Source organism: Rutilus rutilus (genome assembly GCF_951802725.1).
Source record: "Rutilus rutilus genome assembly, chromosome: 18".
Classification (NCBI taxonomy): Eukaryota; Metazoa; Chordata; class Actinopteri; order Cypriniformes; family Leuciscidae; genus Rutilus; species Rutilus rutilus.
This window is the reverse complement of record NC_140231.1, coordinates 35,553,812-35,568,856: the sequence shown is the minus strand read 5'-3', so window position 1 is coordinate 35,568,856 and position 15,045 is coordinate 35,553,812. Positions and strand designations below refer to the sequence as shown.

General features: G+C 36.3%; 1 long non-coding RNA gene across 1 annotated transcript in view; it reads right to left on the bottom strand.

The window, feature by feature from the left end:
* Positions 1-14,101, bottom strand: part of LOC311277362 — a 117,766-nt gene extending 103,665 nt beyond the window's left edge. The window contains exon 1 of the long non-coding RNA XR_014625232.1: positions 14,040-14,101. This is a non-coding gene — a long non-coding RNA (uncharacterized lncRNA). The remainder of the gene's footprint in view (positions 1-14,039) is intronic.
* Positions 14,102-15,045: the final 944 nt, after the last annotated feature.

The window sequence follows — 15,045 nt, the reverse complement described above, 5'->3', positions numbered from 1 at the left end:
TCCCAGACCACGTTTGCAGCAGAGAACGACTCCAGCTTTGTAATTGGCCAAAATCCTCCGATCGACTTTTCTGAGATCCTCTACTCTTCCCTGAGGATGAGCTTTGACTTACTTTCTGTAAGATCTGAATTTCCATGTTTTGAATTTTAGAAAACTGAATTTGAAGTTCTTAATTCTTCATCTTGAAAACTTGAATCTATATTTTTAAAAACTGGGTATTTCCAGTCTAAAAATTCAGAACAAAATGCAAGTCTAATGTATTGTTTAGTGTTACACTGCAATTCCGAGCATTCTCCATGGTTTCATGTCTCTTGGTTTGGGATTTCTTGCCTGTTCCGTGGATTACTCTTCTGGCCGTGTTCCCTAGTCTTGTGTTTGTATGGACTGTCTGCCTGTGCTCGAGGCACGTAGCCAGTAATGGGCCAGGGCGGCACTGGCCCACCAACATAACTCACTGGCCCGCCCAGGCAAGTTTGATCAAAATACATTTTTAGTTTATTTTTATTATTCAAATGTATTTAAGAAAATATATTAATATAAACCTGATTTATTGTTGACTGGTGTGTGTGTTTAATTCTGTTTCCGAATAAAATGCGTGAAAGCCTCCCTCTGGAACGTAATTGGTTGCTATGGTTGCTAGGGGTTCCGAGTCCGACAGGCAGACTCTCTAGGCGGCGGGCTCTGGCGGCCTTTAGTTCTTTGAAAAATAACTCTGTGACTCTTTGGACTATGATGAGATCATTTCTGTTTTTAATACTAAACCCAGCACTTGCATCTTGTTTTGTAGAATGAAAACAACAAAGGTAGGCCAGTTGTTTAACTAATTTCCTTAAGTTTTGCCCGTGAAGTGATTTAAGGCGAGACACGGCAAAAACATCGTTTTTTTTTTTCACTGGTCAATTTTAAGATTTTGGGCTATTTGTCTTCTTCAATGCCTTATTTCAGACTTGTGGTGAAAAAAAAATCCAAAATACACATTTAGGTCTTTATTTTACTACATTTTGTCTATTTGCGTCTGTATATTTCTCCTAAATTCAACAAAAGTTGGCGTTGTTAATCAATATGCTGCACCGCGATCGCTGTCTGCACCTGTCATAACACAAACACCGTTGAAAAGCTCTCTACTTTCTCCTGTACACAATGCTGTCGGATCCAAATATGGTAATTTCCTTTAATCAGCAACCAATCGTGAAAGTACAATGGGGCATTTAACTGTCATTTAACAATTTATTTTAACTGTCATTTAACAATTTCTGACAATGTGATTCGTTCAGATGCATCACGTGACGTGCTCTGACATTTTGATGTGTGTTTTTGACTGGGGTTCTGTTCAGTTGTTGGCCATAAATGCTGTGTTATAAGTTTTGATGTGTTTTAGGTGGTTTGTATTGTTGTTGCTGATGATTTGATAAGATATTGTGTCTGTAAATAGTTGTTTCTGCTAAAAAGTATGATTTTTTACATTACAAATCTTTAAATGCTGTTTTCTCAAAATTAGTTGTTTGTCATTCTCCAGAATAACTGAGGAAGTTTTATGGTAATATCTATCATTTTAAAATGTTACCCTATTCACCTGTCTCGCCTTAAGTTACTGGTGTGTTGTGTACTGTACTGTATAGCTGAATGCCTTATAGGCTAGCCTACTGTACATCGTTTAGTTTAAATTAGTTGCAATTTTTTTGGCACAAAAGCTTAATTTCCACCAGGCTGCATTGTATATGGTTGATTTAACAGAAATTGGGGAGTGCGTTGTTATTCATTTCAAACCGTGCTTATTAATATATTATTATTATTTACTTATTAATTATTATTTAAGTAATTTTTTTTCTAGGAAAAACTATTGGCCCACTCACTTTTTCACTGGCCCGCCCAAAATACAATTTCTGCCTACGCCTGCCTGTGTTTGATTACGATTCTGGATTACTCAAATAAACTGCATTTGATCCTCAGCCTTTGTGTCTCAGAGCAGTTCGTGACAGATATGAATACATTAGCATGTCATTACGAAACTGCAGTATATGAGTCATCAGGACCAAGCCCTGGATGTACTCAAGAGGTTTCAGAACAGCGCCACCTTATGGTCAAATTTTATAATGCAAATACTGCAATGGAAACAGTTTTTGCACATTTACAGTCACCATGGTGTAGATGCTGCGGTGTGTTTGGACAGAAGACGAGACAGAGTTCTTCATTAAAACTCACAAAAGACAAAATAATTACAGGAATACTGGATTCTAAACCTTTAAGAAATGCCACAATCAAGACCTCGAAGCAGAAATGAGGGAGAAAAACGTTGTCATTTCACTATATATATATTATATATTAGCGACATTTAGAAAATATCGCAAAAGTTTTGCACAAATCTGTGATAGAAACGCGGCTAGTGTCTCACAATGACCACACAACATTAATTTGTAACAGCGCCACCTATTGGTCAAAAGTGATAAGCAATTAAATCATATTACAGGTGATTGATTGTATTTGTGATTTTTCAGTCATCTAGACTAAAATAATCTGAATGTTTTTACTCATTGTTGCAGTTGGTCTGATATTCACAGTCATTCTTAACTCATAATGCCTTTTTGTGTGTTTGGCCCCTTAATTGCTGCTTACATCTATACTTTTATCCAATGTTTGCTAGTTAGGAATTAAGAGTTCTGTTGTTTATTCATTAATTTCTGCCAGGTAATTCCATTAAAACCGGTGTAATATGTTCTCTCCTCTTTAATTTCATTAGTACTCTGGCTGCTGCATTTCGTCTCAATTGTAACTTTGCTATAGAGCCCTTAGGTAGGCCAGTGTACATAGCATTACAATAATCAAGATGAGAGAAGATAAAAGCATGAATAAGTCTCTTAGCATCATTCAAAGACAAAAAAGGACGAATCTTGGCTATATTTATCAGATGATAAAAACTCATTTTTGTCACTTGATTAATTTGAGACTTAAAATTCAGGTCACAGTCCAAAATGACACCTAGGCTTTTTACTTCTTTCTTAGATTGTATGGCTAAGGGACCCAATCCAGCTTCTATCCTCTCCCGCTCATGTTTTGGGCCCACAATAAGAATTTCAGTTTTGTCTTCATTCAATTTCAAAAAAATTTTGTTCATCCACTTTACAATGCTGGACAGACAATCAGCCAGCCTCTCTAATACAACAGTATCTCTTAGCTCATATAACATATATACTTAATAAGTAATTAAATAAACAAACCATCACTGAACTTACTTCAGCTGGACTATGACACTATTTTCTTCTAGATCTGCTGTACAGAAACAAACTTTGTTGCATTATTTTCCTATTATCACTGTAAAGCAAGAAAGAGGAAATCTTCCCCTGTCTGGGCTCAACAGAAGCATCAGTATCCTCATTTACACCAGCTGGCACTGGCATTGTTCCCCTGCATCCTCTGTGGCTGGAGAGGCTTTGTCCAAGAAGAGGAATCGTCTAAACCGCAACACACTTGAAAGAATTCCCCAGTCCCATAAGCACAACACTGCACTAAAACTACAGTTCACTGCACAAACCCCCCCAGAAACAATTCTTAACTATTCTGTTGCAGTTTACTTTATTACACTCCCTCCAACATAAGCACTGCACTCAACACAGTGTCACTTTTGCTGTTCATACTGTCACTATCCAAACAATTTATGAATAATTAATTAATTGTGTGTGTGACAAGTAAATTCAGACATAGAAAGATACATATTTTATTTTATACCCAAGCAATGGACAAATGTCTGCTCAGGTCATTGGTTCAAAATTAATGAATTTGTCTGCTATTTATTTGCACTAGGTGTCACTAGTGAGCAATGCTGAATGAAGCTTCGAGTAATGAACCTTTGGCTGAAGCAATGGGCTGCGAGGTCTCAGTGGTTCAGGAAGCCTCATTTTGCCATCACTACTTTTGGCCTACAAAAATGAACAAAGCACTCACTCCCGACAGCTTCTCAAATAATGAAGAAGTGATGATAGGATGAATAGGGCACTGATGTTATCATATAAAGATCAAACTGAAGCAAAAGTGACTAACAGCACTGAGAAATCACAGTCTAACACAGTGGTTCCCAAACCTGTCCTGGAGTACCCCAACACTGCACGTTTTCTTTGTCTCCCTAATCAAACACACCTGGTTCAACTCATCAGCTCATTATCACATGTGAGTTGAACCAGGTGTGTTTGATTAGGGAGACAAAGAAAACGTGCAGTGTTGGGGGTCCTCCAGGACAGGTTTGGGAACCACTGCAGCAGCACACAACAACAACAACAATCAAGAGCAATCAAAGGCCGTTTCTCAATACCAAATACGCAAACTTCGGACTTGAGTCCTTGGTAGTTCGGACAAGTTCGACTCAGGAGAACGAACTCCCGAGGACGGAAGGACTCAAGTCTGATAATTCTGCCAATGAAACACCGGCGTTCTTGATAGCGTCACTCAGCTCGCTCTGGCTACTCCGGTTATCTCTTTATGTATATTTAGGCTGCAATAAAACAAAATATGTTATAAACCACCACTCTGCCTCTCTTCATTTTCATTTAAAAAATCTTAAACGTATTAATGGAGTTCAGGCAACGCAATTGATTATCTTCACTGTGTATATTTATATCAACATGAAATATAAAGCACAACCCTGACACTATTTGTTTTCATTTAAAAAATATGATACATAAAAACAAACATAAGTCAGCTCTCTAGGCTACAACGTTAAAGTTAAGACTAAATATATAAAGCTATGAAACTTCACTTTGCCCTCAGCCAAAACGTTTTGCCAGGGAACAAATTATCGATTAATGAGACAAATAAAATAAATAGATAAATAAATCGCCCGTTAGATATACACAAGACGATTTATATCTCGTTAAACCACTAGACTAGAGACATCCGAGCCATCATGAGCGCCGAGCGTCCGACTGCCTGGATCTCACAACTCCGAAAACATCAGATCAAATTTTCAAACAGGCGTTATCTTTATAAATAAACCAAAGATTTGATCTTTAAACAACTATTCTCGCCTGAAATACTCTTAAAACTACATTTCGTGTCACAATTACAGCAGTATTTTTAAATTATGCGGGGTTTCTCCTCTGCTATTGACGCTTGCTGGTTGGTGTGAGATGCATTCTGGGATACCTGGCTGTCTCAAGTCCTCACAAGTCACCTCTCAATGTATCCTCGGTAAAAGGGGCGGATCAAGAACACATCCGGGGATCTGAACTGGACTTGGCTAGATGTGAACTTTGAATTGGAACAGTACTTGGGCAGCGAATGATGACGTTTCACAAGTCCACAAGAACACAAGTACAGACAAGAACGCATAATGAGAAACGGTGAAAGAGTCAGAGAGCTGAAGGAATTCTGGGACATTTATGGTCTGGATCTCTTCTTTGGTCCAATCACCAACAGCCTCTCGTTACATGCAGGACCAATCATACAGGAGGAAAAGGAGACAGCAGAAACAACAACAGAAACAACACAGCTCAATATCTGTCGTAACTTAAACTAAAAGCAGAAATAAAATTCAAAAAGATGAAGAACTGTATTGAAAGGGAAACAAGTTCACGTTCACAAGATTGTGTGACATGATGGTTTAAAACGGAAACATGTTTAGGTGTGTCAACGGAAAAGAGATTAAGGCTAACACCAGATAAGATAAAGACCCAGTGAACAGATCTGTGTGTGCTTGAAGAGCTTGCAACACCAGATAAGATACTAAAGAACCAGTGAACAGATCTGTGTGTGATTGACCAGAAACACAGAACTGTGCTTCGGGGAATGTGAAAAATAGCAATAAAAATAACCACAATTATTGGAGAATACTGAAAATTGTGTGAAAGTGAGTGAGTGAAGAGGATTGCTTGTGTCATGTAAACATTTTACTGCGATGAAGTCCTGGTTATAACTTTATGATGAAAATGTTCCCTATTTCAGCTGTGGCTTCACTAAGTTCAAGAATTACTGGAGACTGAAGTAACTGGCCTTCTTATATACAGTGAATATTGTGGCTCTGTGACAAATTTCTTGTGATATTCCTCATTTGTAAGTGGATGAAAGCATCTGCTAAATTATTGTAAATGTAAATCTTTTAGATTTATATTTTATGTGCTATATGTTTTATATAGTGTTTCATTGTTTCACTGTTATTAATATCCATGTTTGCTATTTACTCAGTTGTTAAAGTTAGTTTTGTGTATTATGTCTAGCTCAAGTAATAACTGATCTACAGGAAATATTGATCTAGTTCTTCTGTTTTAAGACACAATCAGATGCCAGATCAACAGAGGATGTCGAGTCATTTGCTTAAAGTCAGTATTGTGACACAAACTGTCAAGTCATTTTATTCCATTTGATTTAAAGACGTTTCATAGATCATTTCAAGGACATCGCATTCAGTTATCAATTCACAAATTTTTTTTTTTTTTTAGCATTCTGCATTCTGATCAAACAACCAGAGTCAGGAAGGTGTTATATAAGTTGTAAAGATAATATTTAGATCAAGTTCACAGACGGAAAGAGTTCTGAAATATTGTATTGTGTTTAGATCAAGAATGTCAAACCATATAGTGTTTAATTACTGTTTTTACTATTTAAGAATTATTTTTTCACTAACATATCTTCTGATCAGGATCACAAATCTGCCTGTTTGTTATTGAAATTGAAATTTTGAAAGTGACATTTTATTTTATTTCGAGCAATATAGTGACATCACAAGGCAATAAAGAAGCATTTGATTCGATCTTTATAACAAGGTAAATTCACCTCACTTTAACAACATAGATCAATCAACTGCTCGAAACGGAGTGGGAAGAAGTCAAGACTTATTTTGGTGAAGAGAGACTGCAGATAAACACACATCTGCTCATATTCATAGTTCAAAGAAGACCAAGAATTGTTTTAAATGGCATTCATAATAGTACCATCAAAATAATTTTAATAAAAGTTATAAAATATGTTCTCACTTTTGGACGACAACTGGCTCTCTGTGTGAAACTGTGTTTTTCAGATTATCTCTTTGCATCACATGATGCTTTACAGACAAACTGTCTCTTATCTGTTGAGTTGACCAATAGCCATGCAGATTTTCTGATGTTTTCATTTAAACCGCACGTTCTAGTTTCTCATGTGTCCTCATTTCAGGCCGTTTTATCAGAGGTTACATGTTCCTCTTTTAGCATGACCACTCAGAAGCGTTTCCTTAAAGTAGGCCTACTGATTATATTGAAGTGTTTACCATTGTGTGTGGCCAAATAAATGGTCTGTCAGCAGTTCCTTGACCTCTCTCAACTTTAAGCCAGTGATTATGGGCTAAAATAGCTGATCAAGCTGAACAGGGGTGCGTTTCCCAAAACCATAGTTGCTAACCTGTTAGCAACTTAGTTGGTTGGCAATGGTAAATTGCATTGCAACCAACAAAGTTGCTAACTTAGTTAGCAACTATGGTTTTGGGAAACGCACCTCTGATTTGCTCTCATATTCTTCATATTTATCTCCTTTAAATTCCAACATTCTCAAATCCACCAAAGCTCTTCTGAACACATTGAATCACACAAATCAGCGGAATCGGAATTTGTAGTTGTAGAGAATAGCCACATGTGTATCAGTAAATGTGAAGTCACAGAGAGAAATGTTTTAAGAGTTGCAAACTTGTAGACTTTTTTTTATCTTCCACAAACACAACACAACAGTCACACCTTCTCTAATTCTTCATTGCAGGTGCACAAATCCTATTCTACAAATCACTAATTAAGAAACTCGTACGCTCACATTTTTGCCACAGTTGCTGCAGTGAATATGGTGCAAAACACATTGAAAGTGACACGTGACCCAAGCCTTTACGGGGCCCTGAGCAGAATTGTATGTGGGGGCTCATGGTGCCGCCAATGGGATTGACTATTGTCAATGCTTGATTAGTTGCAGACTACGAAACACACCAATTATAGATTTTATTAGTTGTAGCTGTGTTGCATCAATGTGTGCCTGGCATGTTTTTATCCTTCTATGGTTTTAATTTGTAAAAGTAGCAAACCCACAAGAGTGGCCAGGTGTTAATGTGCACTTTAATATTCAAAGTCTTACAGTACTAGTGATATACTCAATGTGGTGTATAGCTAAATAAAGCAGCAGACAATGAATGAATTTACTGTAAACTAGCTAACCACTTTGATTGCTATTGGTAAAAATGAATTAACGTGTAAATGTGCAGAACAATTAACTAAATAACTTTAGATAAACAGTCTCTTCTATATATATATAATATATATTTAATTGTACAAAAAGAACAATATTAAATTAAATACTTATATAAGACATAAAATAAACAGATGGACCTGTAACAAGATAACAATAATAAATATTAACATTAAAGGGGTAGTTCACTCATGAAAATTCTGTCATAGTATTTGTTTTCTTCCTATGGAAGTCAATGGCGACCAGCAACTGTTTGGTTACACACTTTCATTGGGGTTACATGTTAAGCTGCAAAAAATCTTTTATTCAAGGGTAATGTTTCATTAGCTATGCTTAACATGTTTATGACACAGAGCACGCTCCTGTCATTCATTATCACTTCTGATGGCTTTTCATTTGTCAAATAAGAGTATAGGGTAATGTTATTATTATCAAACGGTTAATCCATGATACAGGCTCAGGTGGTTGCTGGGTTCATATCTATCAGCTTGCAATGTTATAGATATTGCTCATGAGAACACATAGCATGCATTTCTTCCGGTCGGGAAGATAGCCAAGGCACACATAGATAGTAAAACATGCGGTTTCATGAAAAAAAAAATAGCAGTGGTGTGCAAAAGTAGGCTGATGGTAATGTGTGTGCAGATGCGAGATGACCTCCTTTAATATGTCTGAGGTAATCTGTATATGTTTCTGGCACGTAGGTTGTCGAATCCATGCCTATAGAGAAGAAAACCCTTTCTAGGCCCTGTCCAGTCGAGATTATTTGTAACAAACACTTCACGAATCTGTCCAGCAGTGGAGGACTATTATTCTGTTGAGCAAAACTGTGAAAACTAAAGCGGCACGGGTTGATCTTTTGTCGACCAATCAGCGGAAAAGGGCGTTTCCTTCCTTCCTTCCTTCCATGATGCCACATATTCAAGCTGTTTATCCTTTTTCTACTCCTGAATCTAGAAATATGAAATCAAGCCAAAAAAATAATAAATTAACCGTTTTCTCATTTCCTACTTTAAATAAAAAAACGGTCCATGAAATACTGTAAGTAACAGTTTTGTTTATCTTTAAGTTTAATCATTAAGCTTGTGATTTCAGAGCAGAAATACTCACAAAGTGAAGCCTGCTGAACATCATACTGTACTTGAAACAAATAGACTTTGTTTTATTTTTTGTTTTCATGCAAATACGTGGATAACCAATGGGTGACTCCTTTCTCCTACATAGTCCATTTAAAGCTGCAATCTGTAGTTTTTCCTCTGTCGACATCTCTGTTCGAAATCTGCAATTGCAGTTATTCGTGGAATGATCAACTTTACGTGGGTTGTGCCTCGGCACAGCACAGGCACAGCGCGGATGAATCCGATGTTTTGAGGAGAATGTGCGGCTGTCAGTCGCCCCGGTGTGGATCCTGGCATTCGCAATCACAGATTCTGCTTGTTGAAGTATGACCAACATAAGAATTTTCACTGGAAAATGTGAAAATCTGAACAAGTAACATCCACTGTTCTGACCAACTAAGGGGAAAAAAGCATTGCAGTAAATTGTGCTGATTAAATCTAACGATCGCTTATCATATCAGGTCAAACCGTGCAAATTATACTTTGTTCTCAAATTGTTAATGTTAACTAAATTTAATGCCCTTCCAATATTATCCTTGTTTTCGCATGGGCCGGTTGCAGTCTCTTTTTTTCCACTCCGAAGTCTGAAGTCTTTTGCATATTACAACGGGTGAATCTCCAGTTGGTGATTGTCATTTGAACCTTTTTGGATCCGCCATCAAATTGATAAGTTTAATTATATCAAGTGCTGTGAGAATTTCCACCTCCAACATCCTCACACTCATAGCCGACTAGCCGAGACTCTTCTTTATGTGTACAGATGTGACTTTATTTGTACAGTTGTGACTTTGTTTTTTTATTTTCATGCAAATATGTGGATAACGAATGGGTGACTCCTTTCATTTAAGGTAATGCATTCTGGGACCTATTTTAAAGATCTAATCACATGGTCTAAAGCGCAAGTGCACTCAGGTCGTGCCAAAATCCACTTTTGTTAGTTTAACAGCGGGACAAATGGTCGGCCTGAACACACACCTGGTTATCAGACCAGCAGCCCATGGAGAACAGATGGCGAAAATGCATTCGCTATTTAAATAACATGATGCAGGACGTGAAAATGAAACTGCGTCGAAACCAGTAAACACATTCAAGCTGCATTGCACCAGGTGTATGATAGGGGCCTAAGACTTGAGTTGTCATACAGCACATGAATAATTATTAGGCAAGCTGATATTCTGATATTCCAACCTCACCCATCTTAATAAGATAAAATTAGGACTGTATGTACTCGTTTATAATTAATATGTTGATGAGTGGATTAAAGCTGTGTTCAATGAACTATAAACACTTGATACCCTTTAATTTAGTGCTCTTCTCCCAGTTTAACTAATATTTGTATACATTTACTTATTCCCAGTAACTTAATTAATTACTTAAAACTTTTCACAAACCGATACCCAGTCAGAACGTAAGCTGACAGTAGAAGCATAACAACCTCAGTCAATGTTCATCCAAACATTTCTCTTTTTTTCTGCGAATTTCTATAAAAAAAAACAGTCCAGTACACAAAGTGTAGTTAGAATACTTAATTAAGCTTTTAAAAATCTCAATCAAAAGACTGATTAAAAGTATAGGCCAAATATGCTTTTCTGTAAGTCAAGTATACTTAAAGGGATACTTCACCTCTGGAAAGATAAATGTGTATTTAAAATAGGTCATTTATGTAGAAATGTGAAATTATTTTTGAATTTGGAGCTTGAGAAAATTTGAGAAAATCCAGAAAATGTATTTTTGGTTCATGTGGATGAAAGACAACAACTCCCAGAATGCACTTGGTTCACTGCTCTACGAGGCCACTCCCAAGCCACGCCTACAGGTTACAGAGCGCAGTTGAAAACAATAAAGCTAAGCTAAGTTACTAGTCTCCGTGATGAGTCTGCCCGGGTTTTTGAGATCGCACAAAATGTCCGGGATTCGGCTTTTGCGTTCTACAGTCGCCATTCATCATGTTTACTGTGGTGAGCAGGACGAGACTAGGAGAACGGGAGAACGATCAGAGGCCGGTGGCGTGATTACTGATGACCGACACCTATGAGGTACTCCCGGTCTCGTATCTCTCACAGGGAGCGGGTATTTTCTTAGCAATGGAAAAACGCACATCAACCGATCACTTGTTTAGCGTTCATGTAAACACTAGATTCAGATTCACCAATCGGAATGAATTCAGTTAGATTGAAACTAAAGGTGTGCATGTAAACAATGAATGGCGACCGCAGAAAGCAAAGCCGAATCCCGGACATTTTGGACGATCTCGACGGCTGGACATGTCCGGGAAAAAGAGGATGAATGGTAACCCCTACTACTCAGCTTTCTCCACAGAATAAGAACTCGATAGCTTAGCTTCCAAAGAAAGATGGCTGACACTGCTTGTACATTCTGTGAGTGAGATCCCACCCTCTATGGGCGGGCTGAACACATGCGGGACAGGCTAGCTCCTCCTACTGGCTGTAGTCTCTAGCTTCTGGCCAAAAAATCCTCAGATGACGCAAAATGACGATTTTTGCGTCATCGGAGGATTTTTTCCAGACAAAAAATACATACATCTCCGGGGGATATGAGGGTGGAAAGCATGGTAATTCGAAAATACTACAGGTTTTCTACTAATACAAAGCTTAATGCTAAATCCTGAAGTATCCCTTTAAGTCATTTTAAGTACATAAATTGATGTATACTAAAACACTTGACTATTTTTTTTTTAGAAGGGTATATGTACAGACAAACTATAGTTAGTTTTTATTGATTTTCCAGTTACTATTTAAGTTAAAACTTCCTGACCTTTCAGGCATGTGTGTCATCCTAGTTTGCATGACCAAAATAAGCTCAAATTAGCATTTTTCCTTTCATCTGAAATGGTTTCTTCACTGTCTCTGATCCTGAAACTAAAAGCCTTTGAGTTTGAGAAAATCTAGTTTTGTCTTCTGATGTCAGATATGGATACAGCTGTTAATCTTGTGTAAATAGGAGGAACTGAGTTGTGTGTAAAAGTGTGTATGATTTTGAGCACAGATAAAATGGTTTTGAGGCAATTGTTTGACTTTGCCAGAAGAGTCAGAGGTTCTCTGATAGTTTGAAGATTTGGTTTTGTGTTTAAGGTTTTGAGAAAGTGGGTGATGGTTTTGAGATGCTTCATCAATTCAGAAAAACTGTAAAATAATAAATATACAATACATGTATGCATTTATTTCATTCATAGTGCCCTAACTTTATTTCATACAATATTCTAAATCATATTGACCCAAATCTATTGTAAACTCTTAACAATACAATGTTATTATTTGTATAACAATTTATTTATTTTAAATTTTTTTAAATAAAATTGTGTATTTGAAAGACATTTGGATTTGGATTACAGAGGCTAAAAAACATCGCTGTCAAAAATATAGAAAGTTAATGAAAATAGGATGGATGGAATGGAAAAAGATGGAAAATAGGATGGATATATACATATACATGTATATGTATATATGTGTGTATATATGTGTGTGTAAATGTATGTACACACACACACATATAGTATATACATATGTGTGTGTGTGTGTGTGTGTGTGTGTGTGTGTGTGTGTGTGTGTGTGTGTGTGTGTGTGTGTATGTATACGTGTATATGTATGTATGTATGTTTCAGAACATCATTTACAGAAAATTAGATTCTTTATTGCCATGTACAAACATACAAAAATATAATATGTATTAAGTAATTATATAATGATTCTATATACAATCATAATAACATTACAGCAGTATATCAGTAAAATAATGATTACGCAGTGATTACTGTATAACTGTAAACAATAGTCATTGATCTTATATATATATATATATATATATATATATATATATATATATATATATATCACAATAAAAAAACATTAAAGAAATTGTTGAAAATAATACAGAATAGAAATGAAATGAAAAAAAAGTGAATGTATTGTTTTTTTGTTGTCGTTTTAACATTTAAATTTGGTGATTCAAAAGAACTCAGGACCTTATTTACTGTAACACTACCTGTCTTAATTATGACATTTTTTTTTAACTTGCTTAACTTGGTAATATTATAAATATATGCGTAGTATAGGCTATATTGTTAAGAGATATAATACATTCATTGTATAGTCAAGAAATGAAGAATATTTTGCTAGTTTGATGAAATGAACTGCTGCGTTCTAAAAAGAAAAAGAAAAAACATGAGATTTGAGCATCATTTCTACACAGTTTCTATTTAATCTCTTTATAGACCATCTCTTACCATAAATCTGCCCTCATTATCAGAAACTGAGAAAGACAAACACGAATATCTGATTAAAGTCATATGAAATGAGTTTTAAATTAACTTTACACATTCACACAGAATCTGAAACTCTGCTGATGATGAAACACATATCTGATTTTGAACAGCATACACTCACAGTTGGGTTTCCCACTATTAATGCTTTTCCGTCTCACTAGTGTTTCTTTAATCTTTGGTTGATTCATGTCCTTTTTGCTTGACATTTTTCTCTTTCTTTCTTGTTTTGTCCTTCTTTTGCAGTTTGTGATAGTCCGGATATAATCCTGCCATGCATTAAATGTGTTTGCTTTTCCAAACATCTATTGAAAACAATATAGATAATCTGAGTAAAATTTTACATTTGTTAGTGATCATTCTTATACAATACAAATTTACCTTTCAGTTTCACTATAATTCTTAATACAGTCACTAACATCACAGCTCAAAATTAGATAGACGTGTGTAATTACCTTGATATGAGCTGAAAGAAAGAATCTCCACTGCTTACTGTGACTCTGGAGGTTGAGATGTGTGATATTTATAGTCCACACTTCACTGCTAGCGCTGAATTTGACTGCTGGCTTTATATTCATAACATCTGAAAGAAAACAGACAGTGACATGCAGAAGCTCACGCCTCTTTTGGCACGGAGGATGGACAGATCAGTGCCTGTTGTCTATAAATGTTCTTTATTTTTCACAAAAATGTTCATTCTCCACTAGAGAAGTACCTACTAACATTGTCTATATTGTGAATGGCCAAATTGAATTGTTTGCTTCATAGCCTATAGATTTACACTATATATACAATCACCTTTTACTTCTCGTTTTAATACCATCCGTATTATCTAGAAACCATTCAATTCCTCACAGACAAGCTGAAGGAAATGATCCTACAGTGAAATCCCCTGGGAAAGAGTTTGACTCAAAACCCACCCGAACTGGAGACGTGGAAAACACAACTCTTTCGGCCAATCCATTCAAACGATCTAGTGACATTGAAAGCTCCTCTCTCCTTATGCCACTAGAACTAGCTTAAAGGGATAGTTCACTTTGAAATTAAATTTTGGTATGTTTTAGCTTACCTCAAGGGCATCCAAGATGTCGGTGTCTTTGTTTCCGCAGTAGTTTCAATTTTGATATTTTTAGGTCAAACCGTTCTTGTCTGTCAGTCATATAATGCAGGTCTATGGTCACTGTCTCAAAGAGCATGCACAGAGTCCAAATTAAACAATTCCCCATCGTCCAAATGAAACAATTCCCCATGGTAAGTACACATTGACGGCCTAAGACACGAAACGAGCGGTTTGTGTGAGAAAACGAACAGTATTTATATCGTTTTTAAGGTTTGCTTCTTGAGCAGTATCGAAACATTTCAAGAAAAGGTTTGTCAATTTTGGACAGCTTTCCAAGCTCTTCCATTTTTGCACACCTTCATATTCAGCACCACTAGACACAATGAGACGTTCAGAGCATT